The sequence below is a fragment of the Candoia aspera genome, chromosome 2 (assembly GCF_035149785.1).
Source record: "Candoia aspera isolate rCanAsp1 chromosome 2, rCanAsp1.hap2, whole genome shotgun sequence".
NCBI classification, from domain to species: Eukaryota; Metazoa; Chordata; class Lepidosauria; order Squamata; family Boidae; genus Candoia; species Candoia aspera.
In genome coordinates, this window is record NC_086154.1 from 220,029,613 (window position 1) to 220,051,625 (window position 22,013).

A 22,013-nucleotide genomic window follows, 5' to 3' on the forward strand; every position below is an offset into this window, starting at 1 on the left:
CACTTTACGGGGACTGTAGCAATGCAAATGGGAAGCCACAGGGAGGCTTTAAAATTCATCATTGCCCCAGTGGGCGATCCCATGGTAATCCTAGGGATCCCGTGGTTAACTTGGCAAAACCCCTATATAAACTGGCAACACCAAACCCTTACTTTTAGTGATGGGTTTTACCAAGCCCCTCCAATGGGGGGGGGGAGCCAGGGCTGCAATTGAGGTGCTGTGCTCCCTAGTACCACAGCTCAAAGGGCTGCCGAGCCGCTACGAAGACTTTGCAGATGTTTTTGGGGAAATGGAGGTGGACCAATTACCACCCCATTGTAAAACTGACTGTGCAATTGAGATCCTCCCCAACATGCAGCTGCCTAAACCTAAAATCTACCCAATGACCAAAAAGGAATTAAAGGCGTTGCGTGAGTCCATTGACAAAAACCTAGCATGAGGATTCATTGAGACTGCCAATTCCCCAGTAGGCGCGCCTGTCCTCTTTCGAGAGAAGAAAGACAGCACCCTCAGACTATGTACAGACTACCGGGGGTTAAATTCAGTCTCCCTATGTAATAAATACCCATTACCCTTAATGAAAGACATGTTAGCCATTTGTCAAAAGGGAAAATTTTCTCTAAGCTCGATCTCAGAGAAGCCTACTTTCGCATACACACACGGGCTGGAGACGAGTGGAAAACCGCATTCAATTGCCCATTGGGCTCCTTCCAATACAAAGTACTCCCCTTCGGCTTAGCCGGAGCACCTGGAGTTTTCATGCAACTCATTAATGAAGTGTTACATGATCACTTGTTCAAAGGGGTCTTGGTCTATTTAGACGATGTCCTAATCTACACTGAAACCGAAAAAGAGCATGAAAGCCTCCTTCGGCAAGTGTTAGAAAAACTGAGAGCAGCTAAGCTCTATGCCAAATTATCCCAAAACCCAACTGGACTATTTGGGATATAGGGTTTCTGACAAGGGGATTGAAATGGACCCTGAAAAAATTAAGGCTATCTTAAATTGGGAACGCCCTCGCACCTGACACCAACTGCAAAGTTTTCTGGGGTTCAGCAACTATTACCGCCAGTTCATCCAGGAGTTCACTGAAGTTGCCCTGCCCCTTACTGACCTACTTTGCACAAAAGGGTTAGGGGAAACTTGCAAAGTGAAACACCCTGGGGCAGTGTTAAATTGGACTCCAGAATGCCAGGCTGCATTCGACAAACTAAAGACTTTCTTTACTGCGGAGCCAATTCTTCGACACCCTGATCCTGAACGCCCCTTTGTTGTCCAAGTAGATGCCTCTGACTTTTCTACTGGGGCTGTGTTACTGCAAAAGGACTCTGCCGACATCCTGAAACCCTGCGCGTAACTCCTGGCCAATCATTTGGCAGGCTCTGGACGATGCCCAAGCCTCCTACAAACGTCACGCTGACAAACGCCGTTCTCCACAACACTCTTTTAAGGTTGGGGATTTGGTTTACCTCTCCACTAAGTTCATCAAATCCCCCCAACCTGCCAAAAAACTTGCCCCCAAATTCATCGGACCATTTCCAATTGTCGTTCTTATCAATCCTGTAACTGTCAAACTTGATTTGCCTCACAATTTGAGACGTTTGCACCCTGTTTTCCATTGCAGCTTGCTCAAACCGGCTCACTCCTCCACTCGCTGGAATCCGCAACCTCCTCCACCTCCACCAATCATGATTGATGGCCAGCAGCATTTTGAAGTCAAGGAGATCCTCGACTCCCGCAAGCTTCGCAATTCCCTGCAGTACCTAGTTCGCTGGAAGCACTTCCCCCACCCTGAGTGGGTGCCTGCTCGACACGTCAATGCCCCCGCTTTAGTTTGCCGTTTTCACTTCGCTTACCCTTTCAAGCCTGCGGCTTGACCTTTTCTTGCACCATTGTAAGTTTTGTTTTACTATGCTTTCTTTTGGGGGGCTGGTATGTCATGTTCACCATTGCAATGTCTGTTTTACATCATAACATTTCACATGCCATGGTGCAGACGTGCGTTCCAGTTGGGAGGGAGCTGCTGGGAAGACCTTGTACCAGGCTGTATGTATGTTTTCTTACTCAAGGAATGTGTTTGGGTTATCATTGGTGTCCAACGTCTTTTACCCATTAATTAACTGAACTCGTTAGGGGCACCTGGGATGGGGACCTTGGAATGGTTGAATGGGGGGAGGGCTTACTTTCGCACTGAGGGTTTTTATTTTGTATTTGGCGCGCTTCTGCTCATTCTCAGCTTTCTTTGTACTTGCACACTATTCTAAATAAACCAGATTTGATTCAAGCCTGCGCTTGTGAATCTGAGTGTGTTTGGGATAGGCAATCATTACATCATGTTCTTTATTATGCAATCATTCTAAGGTACAAATGAAAAAGAGGAGTGCATATGTTTAACCTTCATCAGTTAACAAACTGAGAGTGCTATTTGCAATATCTGATTTAAAATAAATAAATAAATTGCCCATGCACCTCCACACAAAAACCATATCACAAACCACAGGTCAACAAGGCTGGGCCTAAGGATACTGGCACTTCTGCGTATAATATCTGGATGTAATTTATATACAATTATTATAAATATTTCCAGAAAACAGTACAGTGTTTATTTTGAATCCAAATCTCCTCCTTCCTAAACATGAAAATGAAATTCCATTGCCTATGATGTTTTTGACATATTTCAGAAAACTGCTCAGGTATTCTTTGCCTGACCAGTGGACCACAGTGTTGATTATTTTCCTTCAAACGTTTTCTTCTTTGACTGCATTCAAACTCTGAGCTGTGAGCTGGTAAACTTTCCAAGGGCTTTTTATTGCACATGCTGTTAATCCATGTTCTGAGATGACTCTGTCCAAATAACACTGTTTGACCTGTTTTTTTTAAAGACTATTTACATTTCTATGAGAGTAAGCTGAGCACAATGAATTTCATATTTCTGAGTAGTTGTTTTTTAATCTCATTTTTCAGCTAAATAGCTGGCCAAAGCAGATTTCAACTACTTAAATTTAAAAAAAAAACTATCAAATTAACAGCATCAACTAGAAAAATACAGGAAATGTTAAAAAAAGAAAAAGGTCTTTTAGGAAGGCAGAGGAACATAATATTGTACACAGCCAAAAAATCAAGGGTGTCCAAATCAAGGGTATAAAAAGGGCAGAGCCTTCAAAACTCAGCCTAGGATGAAATGCTAGAAATGTTACTTTTGTTATTAAATTTCATGTGATGTTAACTGCAAATGTATTTTATAACAAGCACTTTATGAAACAGACTGTCATGGCCCAGGACTCAGACCCTGACTCTGAATCTGATTCTGAAGAAGCTGCTCCAGCAAAACCTGTAAAATGTCAGCCTCAGGAGATACCAAGCCAGGAATCATCTGAGGCTGACCAGGCACAGGCACCACCTGAACAGATGGAGCAGTCAGATGATGATGTCAGGCGTCCCAGCACTCGCACCTGGTGAGTAGAGCAAAGAGCAGAGCAACAGCATTCTCGGAGCCTTCTTGCCAAGCAAGGGAGTAAATCTCTTCATTAAAGCCAGCTGGCTGCAGCCTGATTTAAGAGGCAGCCCTGACACATGATCCCTTTTTGGAAGAAACCGTTTGATCTCCAGCTCTTGTGTGATGTGCCTGTGAATTCTACTTGTGAAATTCTGACCTCTAGACTGGCTGACAACATTGACCTGACTCTTGTAACCTCAGTCTGAATTTGGATTATTCTTCTATGTGGTCCTTTTAAAAGCAAACCATTCAGGCAAACTTCTGTCAGAGACTCTGTTCTGTTTGCACTCTTAGTTATCTCTTTGACCTTGAGTAAACTGCAAACTACCATAGGAACTGTATGTGAGTGTTATTTAAAACCAGAAGCAGGACACAGACTGTGTTAAAACATATAAGTATTTACTAACTTTTAATTAAATTACCTTACCTATTAAGTATTTACCAGCTGGCTAATGAATATAGCAATTTGGGATACAATACATTAAGATCAGATGATACATTTTGCCATACAGCTATATTTTGTGTACAAAGCTTGCATTCAGATATTATTGTCATATACAACTTTTTTTTGGGGGGGGAGGTGCCTTCAATTCAGCATTCACTCCTGGTGACTGCTTCAAAAAGTCCCTGCAGTTTTCTTGTCAAGATTTTGGAAGTGGCTTTGCCATTGCCCTCTTCCTGGAGCTGAGAGAAAGTGACTGGCCCAAGGTCACCCAGTTGGCTTCATGCCTAAGGTGGGACTAGAACTCAGAGTCTCCCAGTTTCTAGCTTGGTACCTTAACCACTACACCAAATTGGCTCTCCCCCTATAAGACTTATGAGGATGATAACGGAGACCAGGTATTTAGATCTACTCTCACTGTTTCTTGAAGATTTAACAAATGCAAATTGAGTAACAATGTCTTCTGCATGAACAAGTGGGTCATTTCAGAGGTTATAAATTATAAATAAGGGTGTTAAGCTTAGAAGATGCTTAGTATACTTGTTTTCAGTCATATTTTGATCCACAAAAGCCATATATAGAAAAAAGAAAGAAAAAAGTAGTATTTTGGCATTTAATTTTGGTGACAAAGACTCAGATGGAATGGACAACCTCCAAGACCACAAAATGAGACTGAGTGCTGCATCTGGCCCATACTTCAAGGGTTGCTCTCCCTTGGTCTAGTAGATGTTATCATCATCACCTACTCCAATGTTTTAAAAGAAGAGGCATTTCTGGAAGAAGATAAAAGCAAAGTCACATGAAAAAGCAGTGATTAATACAAAATGTTGTCATTTAATATTTTAATTACAGTTTCTTATACATAAGAAATATAAGCACCCAAAAGCTTTACTTTAATCCTGATATATTTGTTTCCTTGAAAGCTCCTATAATTCATAAGCTTGTCATGGTAATATCTGAGAGAAATGCTTTGCTTAAAACTTGATTTATCACAAAGTGTTCGTGCATAATTGTCCAAATAAATTCAACCTTTCAGTCAAAGTGATAATGATAAAAAGAGATTACAGTGGTTGAAAACACTCTCATCTACCACTTTTGTTGTGCATTGAAAATTGTTCTTATTGGAAATCTGTATAATGAAAATGCTCAATGCTCAGTTTACTTAGCAAGTTAATTACTAGTTCCTGAACATGTTTTTGCAGAGAAAAAAGGTAAGACAACATAACCTACTGTAAATTTTGTTTGCACTTTACTATCAAAGTGTTACAAGATCTGCTGCAAACCTTTTTCATTATTCTCTCTAAAAAGTTGGTAACACATTTTTAAATGCCCCCATCTTAAAGGGATTTGATTTTATTAACCAGATATTACAGAATAAAATCCATCATGTATATAAAATATTTGTTTTGTAAGGTATTTTCAAGTCTTTCACTTTGAGAAGTTTTTCATGCATAAAAAATTTACCTGGAGAGTTTGCTGAAGAGTACTGCATGAAGACCAAACATGATTGATGGGAAGATAGAAAGACATATTATGAAAGTCTTCACTTCTGCATCTGGCTAATGCCAGATGGTTCTGCTTCGTCAAAGAAGTGAATGTAAATGGCATTATAAATACTAGTTTATTAATGGTATTTTCTGAGGGATGTTTTTCCTAAATTACTGGAGTGAAAAGAAATGCTGGTACTTCAGATACAATGGGGGGAGGGTGTAGTGGGCATGGAACACAAGTGTCATGATTTACATATCTACTTTATCTCTTACAACTCGTTGGAGACTGTCTATTTTAATCCTTTTCTTTTACAGACAAACATGCCCTTGGTGTACTTGTTACAGATTCAGTGATGTTCTCTAATTGACAATTGAAGATCTCCACATGCTAGGTTTTCTGTCCCAATCCTCAGATCGTATTTAAAACTCTTGTAAGCCATAATCAGGCCAAGGACATTAAGGTCTTAGAGTTTCTACAGTTTGTGATATTTCTTTGATATTATGCCTATCTTTATGCAAAAAAAAAATCTGTTCAAAAACTTCAGTAACAGTCATGCTGAGAAATGACCTATCCATTGGTGGTCTTTCCAGTTCTGAAGGAAAAACTGTCAATTTGAAATTCAGCCAAATCCTTGTTTTACAGAATAATATTGAGTCAATAATTTGTAATCTTGTATTAGACATTGAAATTTGTTGGCTAACAATATCAAATGGAAAGTCAATGAGATATTTTAAAGTATCCTTGAATTTTGCAACATAGACACAAAATGCATATCCTCACAAAAAGGGTTTTAAAAAGTGCTTTTATATAGTAGTCGCTAAGTTAATAAATAAAGATGTGTGGCAGTGTTAACAATGTGATACTTTTTTTATATATATTTATGCACATAATTATTTCTCTCCAAGTATCATTATACTTTGTATAACATATACTATTAAAAAGTTGAAAAAGGTCATAGCTTGGTGATAGAACATATACTGGGAGCTTCTTAATACAAATGTTTCAGGATGGTGAGATAGTAGCCTGTACTGCAGTGTTCATCTTCTCTCACTATTGGTGAAATTGCAATGTGAAAGTTAGTTATAACATGGGCAGAGTGAACATGATCACTGTATAACAGATGAGAAATACTAAACGATATGAAGATGGACTCTACAGTGCTTAGCATCACTATCTAAATTGTGGAAATGAATTGAAAACCTAAAGATGATATTAAAACTTGGTTTCTGGTGTCTAATGAAACAATCATACAGAGATTATGGCTCAAAACCTTTGGACTAAAACTGTAACATTGGAGAATTTCCTCTTAAAGAAAAAGTTATGAAGACAGCAGACAACCCACACTGGGGGTGGAGGGACAGGAAGAGTAGTTTGAAAGAAAAGGAGATGAATTCTGTGCCATATTTACCTTAAAGTAGTTTGCCAATTTCTCCAGATCTGGGTGAAAATTGCCATCTCACCTGTATTTCAATTTCTATTAACATAAGAAATTTTCATTTATGTTCAATGAAGTTCTGATGTTTTACTTTTGACATCAGAAGAAGGCTACCAGCAAAGACAGATGGGGCAGAATTTTTTTTTAAAAAATGACACTTATTTAAACAGACAGTTTCCTTATTGGCAAACCACAGAGAAAAATGTCCTGAAAATTGTACGTACAAGATTTAATTCGGTAAGAGATTCTTTCTGTATAAAGTTGATGGGTTTTTTTCCTCCTATTCTTTTCATTTCAACTGTCCTTGGGATTTCTCTGACAATAAATATTATACTATCACCCACACACACCTGGAAGACCCACGCCTAAAATTATCTAACTCTACACTTGCTACCAGATTGTAATTTAATTGCTCCAGCAAAAACCTAACTGGAATGCCATACAGTTTCAAAAGTTATGAATGGTTTTGAAAACATTGATATAAAAAAGGCGAAACAACATATTATATAGGATAGCTAAAATAACTTATGTTATAGTTATGCTATATAACTAGCATAACTCTACCGCTGTGATATTGACCGCTATACAAGATGGTTGCAAGGAGGTTCAATGTTTAAATCTATTAATATGCATTCTGAGAAGCCTCCAAAGCTTTTCTTTCACCATAGCTTCAGACCTCGGATGCAGAGCAAACCCTGTAAGGTCAAATCCTGTAAAGAAAGCCCCATGAAGTGTTGCTTGGTAGAACATCCAAGAACCCCTGTGACAACTCTGCCAACAAAACTGCTTTGCAGGAGTTTTCCCCAAGAAAAGAAGTCACAAAGGCATTTAACTACACTAATCTCAATGACATACTAGAGTGTGGATTTCTTTCTGTTTGAAACCAGGCAAGAAAATGCAAAGAGCAAGAAAATAAGTAATTTGGAAATTTGTCACACCCCAAGGTGAGTTCAAGGATATCATGCAATCAGCAGGGATCTAGGCCACCCAAGAGATGGGGAAAAGTTGCTCATGGTTCTTCCTGAATCCATGCACAGTGTGATTTTGAGATAGCCCATCTGATAATTTTGAATTCTTATATATATTATTTTATCATATTGAGTGAATAACACCACTCTAAATTCACCCAGAAGACAAGTTTGAAGGAGACAAAAATTTCTTTAAAAATCATTAAAGGCTACATTCATTATCACAGGAGTAGACATTCACTTCCTTTCCTCCCTCTATAAATCTTCTTGCAACACACCCCAAATAATCTTCAAACATTCCTTAGTCCTCCAAAGTTTGGGGAAGGGAATGTAGGATTGTGGTTTGGGAAGAGAGTTGTTTGTTTTTTGGGGACTGGGGGACAATTGTATCCACCACCAGCATTAATTTAACCAGCAGACAGATACAACTGGTACAAGTCTGTGCTAGCACTCTGCATTGTTTTAGTGAAAACCTTTGTTGTTATTTAGAGTTTTGCTAGATTTGAGTGTTAGTAGTCCGTAATGTACTTTTTCTGAATATTAAATTAGAAATTACTTTGTTGTGTCCATTAACAGCCCTTCACTTAACCTGTGAATCTTATTTCAGAAATATCCATCTAAATTATTCTTGCACACGTACCTATTAAAAGTACATTGATATTACAGAATGCAGATGTAATTAATGTTTTCTTTTAAAACTACACACCTAAAAGAGGAGAACTTAAAAGAAATCTAATTTTAGCTCTTCATATAGAGTAATTTTGAATATTAAATCATTCTTTATTTATTTATTTATTTATTTATTTATTTATCAAATTTTATTACCACCCATCTCCCCCCCAAAGTTGGTCCTGGACTTCCACAGAAAGTTAAAAACCTGGTTTTGCCATCATGCCTGGAGCAGGATCAAGAACAGCTATTTGTGGGGTTGGCTAGCACCCTAGGATGATCTTTCATACTCATGGACTGAAACACAACTTTTAGCCATCTGGATTTTATTATTATTATATTTTATTAAATCATAATTTGGTAATAAGATAGGCTGTCTGTCAGCTGTTATGTCATGCTAATCTCTCAACTTGAAAAATAAACCCAAAACTTCACTTGGAATATGAGAACCAGAAAGCATTTAGGAAAGGTTTCCCAAGAAGTGGCTTATTTACTTCTTTATGATGTAGAACAAAATGTTTTAAGAATTAGTTTTATTGTATTAAATGTTGATTCCTGTATCTTACAAATTTTTTACAATGCATGTTTTTAGTTTCAAACTGGATTATTTATCTGTTTTTAATCCCAAATTATAGACCTGGGAAGTTGTATGCCACGAAGTTTGGTTAACTGGAGTGGCCTATAAAACTGCAAGCAAGCAAGCAAATACTGTAAGCATTAAAACATATGTGTGCAATTACTGGGAGAGATTACAGTCAATTACAAATGGTGTGTCATCAATATGCCAAGAACATCAGATCTGTTCATAAATGAATGCAATGGTGATTAAGTGAACTGAGGCTTAATTCTCAGATGACAAGATTCATCAAACTGCTTATTATATTTCAAGCCGTATTTGACCTGACACTTGCTGAATTTAGGAATTAAATGTTCTCTTCTATCTGCAAGATATAGCTTGTTTCTTTCAGTTGTAAAGACTGGAAACAGGCAGGGCCATGGTTTCTCATGGATGGTGGCACCCATTCAGAGCTCCTCACTATTAATTTGGTTCTTACTACTCAAGAAAGCATAGCTGATTAGGATAGCATTGCATGAGAGCTTAAAGTTTTGGGATGACTATTTCTATTTTGAATTTTATGCTTTTACTATCCCTTATTTATAGGAATTTTTATGGAATTTTATAAATGTTTTCAGTTGTAAGTTATCAGTGGATGCATGAGAAATAAGTTTCACGATCTTTCACCTGTTGTACATTACTTCAAGAGCCACATATTGGCCCAGAATTGCTATATATAGTTTTAATATCAAGAAAATATATCAATAAATGAATGTGTCATGGTAGAGATTATATTCTGATTATAAATTCACAACTGCCTGTATATTTATGCTAGCATTTAATGAGGCACATATGATTTATGCTAAAACCTTTATGTGGAGAATATTAATATGCATTCATTGACTTGGAATCCCATGTGCTTATTTACTTCTTCACAGTTCTTTTGATTTGTAACAGAAGTATACATTCCATTAATTATAGTCTTTACAAAATGCTTTAAAAAAAAAGAAGAAAAAGAAGCATGAGACCATGTGATGTAGAAATATGGTATGATACAAAAACAGAAGTTTAGCAAAATGAAATGATGAAAAGCATTTTGCCTTCTTTATGTAGGAGGCATAAGAAATATTTTTCATGGGTTCTTTCCAAATGTTTCATTCTACAGTTAAAGTCCTAGTAGATACTATAAGAAGCTTGTTTATTGGTTAATAGCAGTACAAAGTTGACCATAAGAATATGAAAAAGACTTTCAGTTGCATTCTCTAGGCTGGCTATATCTTAGTTCTGCTGCCTCTATACCATTTATGTATACAATCCAAAGAAAAATGACACAGAAATGGATTTTATATGCAAGAATGAATTAGTAGCTAATGAGTTTTTCCTAGTCACAAATCAAAGAATGTTGTGAATAAATATAAGCTCCTGCAAAACTTTTAAAATTAGTAATAAACAAACCATTGATTTGTAACCAGTAAAAGTAACATTCTCCTTTGAGTCAAGTTCAACAACTGAAGAGTGGTCTATGCAGTTTTCATGGCAACAGCACAGACATGCTGTGTCATTCCCTTCTTCCCCATTGTTTTTCTGCTTCCCAGACTCACAGTCCTGATATTTCTTAGACATCTCTCACCTGGCTACTAGCCAGGCTGTTTCAGCTTAGCTTCCAGGCCCAAATTAAGGTCAGCCAGGTGATGCCAGCTGGTGAGACCCATTTGTAGTAACTCGTGCAATTAGAACCAAAAGAGGATATTAAAACACTTTGAAAGAGATGTGTGTTTTTTTAGTTGTTCTAAGACTCGCTAGTATCTCATACCACATTAGATGTCTAGATCCTGGGTTCAACAAGTTCTTTAGTTCTTTGGTCTCTGATAAGTTCCCTGTCCTCTTTAATTTTACTTCTTAAGGTTATTTTAATTATATCCATTTTCAAGGATAACATGTACTTCCAACAATGATTTGGGGAGCCCAACTAGACCCCAAAATCAATCTTAGGAAGTAAAACTATTAGATAGCTGTGCCACAGTATTTTTCACTATTATTTTGTGTGAGGGCCTATACGATTAATGCAAAATTCCAAATGTGTTCAATTATTGCAGAGGATTAGGGATTCTTGGTCCATATAGTGGAGTTTATTAGGTTTTGATAAGAACCTATTCTAGTCAGAAGACTTCACTTCCTCTGAATAAGTAAATGTGGCATCACTTCAGTGAGATGGAATCAAGCTCATTCATACCTAGAATGGATCTAAGTCAATGAGATCCATGCTATTTATAACAAATCAAATGTAATTGATTTCAAGAGGAATACATAAACATGACTATATCAGGATCTAACCAAAAATTCAACATGTTACTTCAAAGAATCTATTTTGCACATACAAAGCTTTGTCTTCTATGTTTTTGTCATTCTTCACTTTCTGTGAAAGATCTATATGTCATTTTTCAGTCTCTTTCACAGACTGTGGAAAATTTTGTAAAAAAAAAATTCATTAGGTGTCCACAGTGGCCAAGGCACCATCATTCTTGTTTTCTTTTTATACATACTTATTTTCTGGATGTGCTTCCTAGAATATTCACATAAACATATGATATCAGTTTTTCTAGCATAGCTAGTGATTCTATAGTCTTCCAAGGAGAAAAAATTCTATGAATTATAATCCATTATGACACGAAGGATGTCTGTAATATGGCATGAACAGCTGTCTCTTCTATTTTCTATATAGATTCGTTTTTTGTCTTTTAGAATCATTTAGTATGACATTTTCTTTAGAACTAAAATAAATAAATAATCCAAAAGAAGATTATGTTTAGACTTCCTAATCAAAATTGATTGCTTTGCAGTAGTATTATTGATTGATTGTTTTATTGATCATATGCCATCAAATTCATATTAATTCTTAGTGACTACATAGGTATACCTTCTTCAGGATGATCTGTCCACAACCTGACCTTTCAATCTTCTAAAGTGGCACTCACTGCCACTATGATTAAGTCTATCCACCTTTGTTTCTTGCCAGCCTCTTCTCTTTTCTTAAAACTGTCTTAGCATTATAGACTTCTCCAGAGAGCTGGATCTTTGCATTATGTGTCCAAATTATGTAATGACAGTCTAGTCATTTATTTATTTATTATTCAAATTTTGCTACTGCCCATCTCCCCCAAAAGGGGGACTCTGGGCGGTTTACAATAAAATCAATAAAATCAAGACTATAATAATAACAACCAACATCTGTAAAAACAATTACAGATATAAAATGCAATAAATAAGTATAAAATCCAAGAGGTTAAAAATTCTGATCAAGTGGGAGGGGCTCTAAGGTGCGAGCCAACCCCATGGATGTTTGCCCACCTGCATGCCCCATGTGAGATGGCAGAACCAGGGCAAAACCAGATGGTTTTCAGGGCCCTCCTAAAGGTTGGAAGTGAAGGCTCCTGCCTCACTTCTGAGGGCAAGATGTTCCAAAGGGCAGGGGCAACTGCAGAGAAGGCCCATTTCCCAGACCACGCCAGATGGAATTCTCTTATCGACGAGGTCCGCAACATGCCCTCTCTGCCTGACCAGGTGGGGCGGGTCGATGTTATGGGGATCAGATGGTCCCTCAGGTAACAGGTCCTATGCCATGTAGGGTTTTAAAGGTCCTAACCAACACCTTGAATTGGACCCAGAAGCAAACTGGCACCCAGTGTAACTCGCTCAGTAAAGGTGTTACATGTGCCCTTCTGGGGGCACCAAAGACAGCTCGCGCGGCTGCATTCTGGACCAGCTGAAGCTTCCGGATACTCTTCAAGGGTAGCCCCATGTAGAGTGCATTGCAGTAGTCAATATGAGAGATGATGAAGGCATGAGTGACTGTTCGGAAGGCCTCTTGCTCCAGGAACGGGCGTAACTGGTGCACAACCCAAAGGTGAGCAAAGGCCTCCTGGCCACGACTGCCACCTGCTCTGCAAGCAGGAGTCGTGAGTCCAGGAGGACCCCCAGATTATGCACCGGGTCTGTCTGGGGCAGTGCCACCCCATCCAGAACTAAAGATGACAATTTCCCAGAAACCGAGGAGCCATCAACCCACAGCCACTCCATCTTACCAGGGTTCAGCTGAAGCCTGTGGTTCCCCATCCAGGCCCCCACAGTCCCAGGCACTGAGACAGGGCAGTCACCGCATCACTTACCTCACCCGGGATGGAGATGTGTAACTGAGTATCATCAGCATACTGATGATATCTCATCCCTTGGTGATGGATGATCTCACCCAGTGGTTTCATGTAGATGTTAAATAAGAGAGGAGAGAGAACCGAACACTGCGGCACTCCACAATGGATGGGCCAAGGGTCAGATCTCTCGCTCTCAATCACCACCGATTGGTAACGGCCCTGGAGGAAGGAGGTGAACCAGCGCAAAACCATGCCACCCACCCCCAACTCCCTGAGCTGTCCCAAAAGGATACCATGGTTGATGGTATCGAAAGCCACTGAGAGATCAAGAAGAGCCAGGATGGATGCACTACCTCCATCCCCGCTCCCACCAGAGATCATCCATAAGTGCGACCAATGCCATTTCTGTCCCATATCCTGGCCTGAAACCTGACTGAAAGGGGTCCAGATCCGTTTCATCCATAAATCTCTGGAGTTGCAATGCCACCACCTTCTCAACCACCTTCCCTAAAAAGGGGAGGTGGGACACTGGACGAAAATTGTCCAGCACAGTTGGGTCCAGTGATGGCTTCTTGAGGAGGGTCCAGTTGGGTCCAGTGATGGCTTCTTAAGCTCCTTAAAGGCAGCTAGAAACACCCCCTCTCCCAAGGATGTATTAACCATTGCATGAACCCAACCACACATCACCTCCCATGCTGCCTTCACCAGCCAGGAGGGACATGGCTCTAAATGACAGGTGGTGGCATTCACAATCTGGAGGATCCCGTTCACTTCCTCGGGTCCAACAGGATCAAACTGTTCCCAGATAACTGGGCAAGAACATTCCCTTGGCATCTCCACTGACCCTGCTTCATACTTGGAGTCCAACTTGGAGCGAATCCGAGCGATTTTATCCTACAGATGCTCAGAAAACTCTTCCGCATGGCCCTGTAGGTGGGCCACTGGGCCCATCTTCCCCAAAAGGGTATGTGTGATCTTAAACAGGGCCGTGGGGTGGTGTTCTGAGGATGCAATAAGAGCAGAGAAATATTGGCGTTTCACCGCTCTTACCGCCACAAGGTAGGCCTTAACGGCAGCTCTAACCTGTGTTTGGTCAGATTCGGTCTTTGTCTTCCTCTAGCAGTGCTCTAGACATTTCTTAAACCTCTTCAAAACCCTCAACTCCTCTGTAAACCACAGGGAATGTCGGGTTGGATGAGGCAAGAGAGGTCGCATAGGTGTGATCCTGTCCAAGGCCCCAGCCACCTCCCTATTCCAGGTAGCGGCCAGAGCCTCTGCTGGACCGTGCAGCAGATCCTCAGGTATAACCCCCAGCTCCCTCTGAAACTTCACTGGGTCCATCAGTTGCCAGGGGTGGACCAGCCTAATAGGTCCTGCCTCCCTTCGGAGAAGGTCAGCATAAAAGAATCTCAGGGTCACCAGGGTGTGATCTGACCATGGCAATGGGGACAGATCTACCTCTCTCCTCAGATCACCTTGCCACTGGTCTGACAAGAAAACCAAGTCTGGAGTGTGGCCACTGTGTTGAGTTGGGTCCCGAATAATCTGGGACAGGCCCATGGCTGCCATGGTTGCCATGAACTCCTGAGCTGCCTCCGAGGCCCACCCCAGGGAAGGCAGATTGAAGTCCCCCAAAACCATAAGTCTGGGGAACTCCACTGCCAACCCCAAGACAGCCTCCAGCAGCTCAGGCAGGGAGGTTGCCACGCAGCAGGGAGGCTGGTACAGCAGCAACACTCTCAACTGCTCTCAGGCACACAACTTGAAAAACAGGGTCTCACAACTGGCCACTTGTGGAGCAGGGCCCCTGAAAGCCACCAGAGACTCTCGGATGACAAAAGCCACCCCACCTCCCCTGCCCTTGTGTGTCGGCTGGTGCCACACCTGAAACCCAGCCGGGCACATTTACAAAAGGGCTACCCCCCCTTCTGGGCCCAGCCAGGTCTCGGTGATACACGCCAGGTCTGCCCCCTCCTCTGTGATTAAATCACATATGAGGGGGGCCTTGTTGTTAACAGACCTGGCATTAAGGAGCAGCAGTCGTAGACTGCTTTTGTGTTTCAAGTGATAACTCTGGATTCACCTGTTCTATGATCCCACTTTTTTTTTCTTGATATCTATGGAATTCTCAGAGTCTTCTCCAACACCATTAAAAAGCATTAATATTCTTTCTATCCTTTTTTTTTTAAGGGTCAAACATTTCCCTCCATAGAGTATCACAGGGAAAACCATTGCCTGCATGATTCTGATCTTTGTAGGTATTTATTATTTATTTATCAAATTTGTACGCTCCTAAATAGGAAGAAGGAATATTATATATATTCCCTGTCTTAAGTTATTTATAAAAATAATAAAGACAAGGTTAAAAATTCTAAAAAAAAACCCTTCCAAAAACACAGTCCACAGTCTGACATGGCTGACACAATTTAAGTGCTATCTATAATCAGTGAAGCACATACTAACTTGTTTTTGCTATTCCTTTGTTTTCCAAATTATTCAGTGGGCTTCAGCAATAATACCTCTTGTTCCTCGGCTTTTTTCTAAAGCAAGCTTGAATATCTGGCACCTCCCTTTCCATGTAGGGTCCTAATCTGCATTGAATAACCCTAAGCATTATTTTCTAAGCATATGAAATTAAAGTAATCGTACAATAGTTTGTATATTCTGTTAAATCTCCTTTCTTGTTATGAAGATTGACCTTGTCCAATCTGTTGGCCCTTCAGCAAAGGATCGTTACCTTGTCGTGGTGCTGGAGCTTGAGCACCTCAATGATGCCATGAGCTAAACCGTGAAGGGCCACCCAAGATGGGAAGGTCATGACAGAGAGGTCAGACTAAATGCGATCCCTGGGGAAGGTAATGGCAATCCACCCCAGTATTCTTGCCGTGAAAACTAAATGGATCAGTACAACCAGAGATATGTCGGTATACCATCGGAAGATGAGACCCCCAGGTCGGAAGATGGTCAAAATGCTACTGGGGAGGAACAGAGGATGAGCTCAACTAGCCCCAGACGTGATGACGCAGCTAGCTCAAAGCCGAAAGGACGGCTAGCGGCCGACGGTGCTGGTGGTGAACGGCGAATCCGATGTTCTAAGGATCAACACACCATCGGAACCTGGAATGTAAGATCTATGAGCCAGGGCAAATTGGATGTGGTTATTGGTGAGATGTCAAGATTAAAGATAGACATTCTGGGCGTCAGTGAACTGAAATGGACTGGAATGGGCCACTTCACATCAAATGACCATCAGATCTACTACTGCGGACAAGAGGACCACAGAAGAAATGGAGTAGCCTTCATAATTAATAGTAAAGTGGCTAAAGCAGTGCTTGGATACAACCCAAAAAACGACAGAATGATCTCAATTCGAATTCAGGGCAAGCCATCTAACATCACAGTGATCCAAATATACGCCCCAACCACAAATGCTGAAGAAGCTGAAGTAGAGCAGTTCTATGAGGATCTGCAGCACCTACTGGACAACACACCTAAAAGAGATGTTATTTTCATCACAGGAGACTGGAATGCTAAGGTGGGCAGTCAAATGACACCTCGAATTACAGGTAAGTATGGCCTGGGAGAACAAAACGAAGCAGGACATAGGCTGATAGAATTTTGCCAAGACAATTCACTCTGCATAACAAACACTCTCTTCCAACAACCTAAGAGACGGCTTTATACATGGACTTCACCAGATGGACAACACCGAAATCAGATTGATTACATCCTTTGCAGCCAAAGGTGGCGGACATCTGTACAGTCGGTAAAAACAAGGCCTGGAGCTGACTGTAGTTCAGATCACGAACTTCTTCTTGCACAATTTAGGATCAGACTAAAGAGATTAGGGAAGACCCACAGATCAGCTAGATATGACCTCACTAATATTCCTAAGGAATATGCAGTGGAGGTAAAGAATCGATTTAAGGGACTGGACTTAGTAGATAGGGTCCCAGAAGAACTCTGGACAGAAGTTGGCAGCATTGTTCAGGAGGCGGCAACAAAATACATCCCAAAGAAAGAGAAAACCAAGAAGGCAAAATGGCTGTCTGCTGAGACACTAGAAGTAGCCCAAGAAAGAAGGAAAGCAAAAGGCAACAGTGATAGGGGGAGATATGCCCAATTAAATGCAAAATTCCAGAGGTTAGCCAGAAGAGATAAGGAATTATTTTTAAACAAGCAATGCGCGGAAGTGGAAGAAGACAATAGAATAGGAAGGACAAGAGACCTCTTCCAGAAAATTAGAAATATTGGAGGTAAATTCCAGGCAAAAATGGGTATGATCAAAAACAAAGATGGCAAGGACCTAACAGAAGAAGAAGAGATCAAGAAAAGGTGGCAAGAATATACAGAAAACCTGTATAGGAAGGATAACAATATCGGGGATAGCTTTGACGGTGTGGTCGGTGAGCTAGAGCCAGACATCCTGAAGAGTGAGGTTGAGTGGGCCTTAAGAAGCATTGCTAATAACAAGGCAGCAGGAGACGACGGCATCCCAGCTGAACTGTTCAAAATCTTGCAAGATGATGCTGTCAAGGTAATGCATGCTATATGCCAGCAAATTTGGAAAACACAAGAATGGCCATCAGACTGGAAAAAATCAACTTATATCCCCATACCAAAAAAGGGAAACACTAAAGAATGTTCAAACTATCGAACAGTGGCACTCATTTCACATGCCAGTAAGGTAATGCTCAAGATCCTTCAAGGTAGACTTCAGCAGTTCATGGAGCGAGAATTGCCAGATGTACAAGCTGGCTTTAGAAAAGGCAGAGGAACTAGGCACCAAATTGCCAATATCCGCTGGATAATGGAAAAAGCCAGGGAGTTTCAGAAAAACATCTATTTCTGTTTTATTGACTATTCTAAAGCCTTTGACTGTGTGGACCATAACAAATTGTGGCAAGTTCTTAGTGGTATGGGGATACCAAGTCATCTTGTCTGCCTCCTGAAGAATCTGTATAACGACCAAGTAGCAACAGTAAGAACAGACCACGGAACAACAGACTGGTTTAAGATTGAGAAAGGAGTACGGCAGGGCTGTATACTCTCACCCTACCTATTCAACTTGTATGCAGAACACATCATGCGACAAGCTGGCCTTGAGGAATCCAAGGCTGGAGTTAAAATCTCTGGAAGAAACATTAACAATCTCAGATATGCAGATGATACCACTTTGATGGCTGAAAGTGAAGAGGAACTGAGGAGCCTTATGATGAAGGTGAAAGAAGAAAGTGCAAAAGCTGGTTTGCAGCTAAACCTCAAAAAAACCAAGATTATGGCAACCAGCTTGATTGATAACTGGCAAATAGAGGGAGAAAATGTAGAAGCAGTGAAAGACTTTGTATTCCTAGGTGCAAAGATTACTGCAGATGCTGACTGCAGTCAGGAAATCAGAAGACGCTTAATCCTTGGAAGAAGAGCAATGACAAATCTCGATAAAATAGTTAAGAGCAGAGACATCACACTGACAACAAAGGCCCGCATAGTTAAAGCAATGGTGTTCCCTGTAGTAACATATGGCTGCGAGAGCTGGACCATAAGGAAGGCTGAGAGAAGGAAGATCGATGCTTTTGAACTGTGGTGTTGGAGGAAAATTCTGAGAGTGCCTTGGACTGCAAGAAGATCCAACCAGTCCATCCTCCAGGAAATAAAGCCAGACTGCTCACTTGAGGGAATGATATTAAAGGCAAAACTGAAATACTTTGGCCACATAATGAGAAGACAGGACACCCTGGAGAAGATGCTGATGCTAGGGAGAGTGGAAGGCAAAAGGAAGAGGGGCCGACCAAGGGCAAGATGGATGGATGATATTCTAGAGGTGACGGACTCGTCCCTGGGGGAGCTGGGGGTGTTGACAACCGACAGGAAGCTCTGGCGTGGGCTGGTCCATGAAGTCACGAAGAGTCGGAAGCGACTAAACGAATAAACAACAACAACAACAATCTGTTGGCCACTGTGTTCTCTAGTTTTGCTGGCATAGTTTGGTTAGAACGTTTAGTGATTCTTCTGACGCTTGTCATATTTCTGTAGATATTCCATCAATTCCTGTAGCCTTCCAATTTGGTAATGAGAAGAATTTCATCTCCTAGTTCTAGAGGTTCTTATAAATAGAGAATATCTTCCAAAATATGTTGAATGCTGACATTCCTACTATACTGATATTCAGTATACTCCTCCCACTTTGTTTGATTAGTTACTGTCTGTCCACTGGCAGCCTTTAGCCCATAAATTTGATGTTGGAACCTCTTCCTCAAGTTCAGAAATTTTTTGAAACTTTTTCCTTCTTGTTTCATGTTTCTTTCCATCTTCACTGTCTTTAGTGATGTTGTTGTAATACTGGTTCTTGTCTCTTCAAACAGCTCCCTGAAATTCTTTGTTTAGTTCCTTCCTAAACTCTTTGTTTTTCTTGGCTCTTCTTGGTCTTTGGCAGTCCCTTTTTAATTCAATCTTAACAACTTTTCAATTTCATGTAATAGTTCCTCTGGTTCACTATTAAAGAGGTTTAGGACTTCAAAGCAATTCTTGATGTTCTCCTTGAAAATGGTGGATAAATGCTCAAAATCATATGTCAAAATTTTCATTTAAGGAGTTTGTGCCCTGTTCCACAGCCATCCCCTGGCCACATCTTTGCTGTTATTATTGAGCTCTTCTACCTCCTTCTACCAATAATATTGTCAATATAATTCATATTTCTTCATAAGGTGATTCCATGTATATAGACATCATTTTGGTTGTTGGAAGATTATGTTAGCAATGAAGAAATCTTTATTGACAAAAATTGATAAGTCCTTCTCCTGCTTCAATTCTGTTCCCTAGGCCATACAGTCCAACTACATTTTCCTTACTATTTCCAACATTGGCATTTCATTCTTCAACCACAAGCAGCATATCTTGCTTTCATGTCCTGGTGATTTCAGATTGAACTTGATCATAAGATTCATCAATGTCCTCTTCTTTTGCATCAGTGGTTGGAGCATAATCTTGGATAACCTTCATATTAAAAAGTTTCTTCAAATTCTAATTGATATTATTCAGTCACTGACTGCATTGTACCCAATGCTACCTATCTTTCCTCACTGTGAAAGTAACAACATTCCGTCTTTGTTTTTCATGTCCTGCAGGGTAAATAGTTTGATCTTTTGACTGAAAGTGTCTAATCCCAATCCATTTCAATATGTTGAGTTGCCAATATGTTGTCAGTTCATTCCATCTTCCATTGTACTGAACTTTACAACCTTCATGCTTCTTACATTCTGTGTTCCAGTTTTTATTCTGTCTTTGCAGCATCAGTTTTTTTTTCCTACATGGCAAAATCAGCAACAAAGAACTAAACACCCCACAGGCTTTAATTTTACGATGTCATAAATATCATTAGTGCTCCAAAAGATCCTCAACTCTTCCCCAATAGCAAGTTGAGTGCATTCCATTCTGAGGAGCCAATCATATGTCATTATATCACCAATCACTTTATATTGTCTATCCATTTGATTTTCATTTGGTAAAATACAGGAGTATTACCATTGCCTTCTCCCACACAGTATGAAATGATGCCTTTGCCATAGTCACTAAAGTGATGATCTGCCTCCAGCAACTTTCTTCATCACTGCTGTCCAATTCAGGTTCCTGCTGGCTTTAAGTGAACAGCTGGGATGACTTTCACATCTTGAGTGTCTCTGATGGGAATATATACCCTCGATATATACTCCCAGAGTTCTTCACTCAACTCTTCCAGGAACAGCACCCAACCAAGATGAGGCAGCATAGCAGGACTTGAGGAAAGAAGGACTAATACTAGAAAAAGGAAAATAACTCCAACATTATTTTCAAAATAAATATTTTCTTGCATTTTTGTCCATTTCTCTTCTTTAAAACCTGATGAAAACTATCTTAACTATCTACTTGGAGGAGGGTATTTTTAATCTAGGTCTCTTCTTGATACTTGTAATTTGCAGGGATGGGTGTAAATGCCACAAAAATGCAATACAAACCCTCCAGTTATGGGCAGATGTCAATTTCTAAAGGTGAGGGATAAATATGAAGGACTGTGGCAGGATGAGCTGCTAGAACAAAGACTTTTTTTTTCCCAGTCTAAACTTGTCAAAGTGAGGGAATTTTCCCCCTGGTGTTCTGTCAGATACAGGACTGAAATCACATATGCATCTAGAAAGATCCTGGCTTCTTCAGAAAACCTGCAAGCTGGCACTTAGGTAAATTGTGGGGTGGCTGGGGGGAGACCTTTCCAGGTCCACAGGGGTATGCTGCTGGTGAGTAGAGCTACCGAAGAAGCTGAAGACCAAGAAATTTAACAATGGAGTGGGAAGAGGATCAGAGGAATGTAGAAGAGATTCACACAGTTCCCAGGAGAACAACTTAAAGGAAAGTAGGGGAAGGGGACAGCTGGAAAAGGAACAAGGCTGGAAGAAAGGCTTGGCCAAATAACCATAGAGAAAAGGGTAGTTGACATGCTGGCTGTTCATGAAGTTGGCTTACAAAAGAACCATACACTTCTTTCTTGTGTTTCCCTCCACTGGATAATTCAAAATTATTCTTCCATCATTATGGAACTATAAATGAATGTATATTAGATTTGTTCTCTAATATTCATTAGATTTGTTATAAGACTCACATGTGCACACATGTAGGATAAATAAGGACATTGTGAGTAAACAACTCTAGCGCAAGTTTTTCATGGTATTGGTCTTTATATAATAATAATTTCATTTTAGTTAGCATCTCAACTGCATGTGTGCCTGACTAGTTACTATCCCTTCCCATTTGTCTGACAAGGGCAAATATGTCATAACT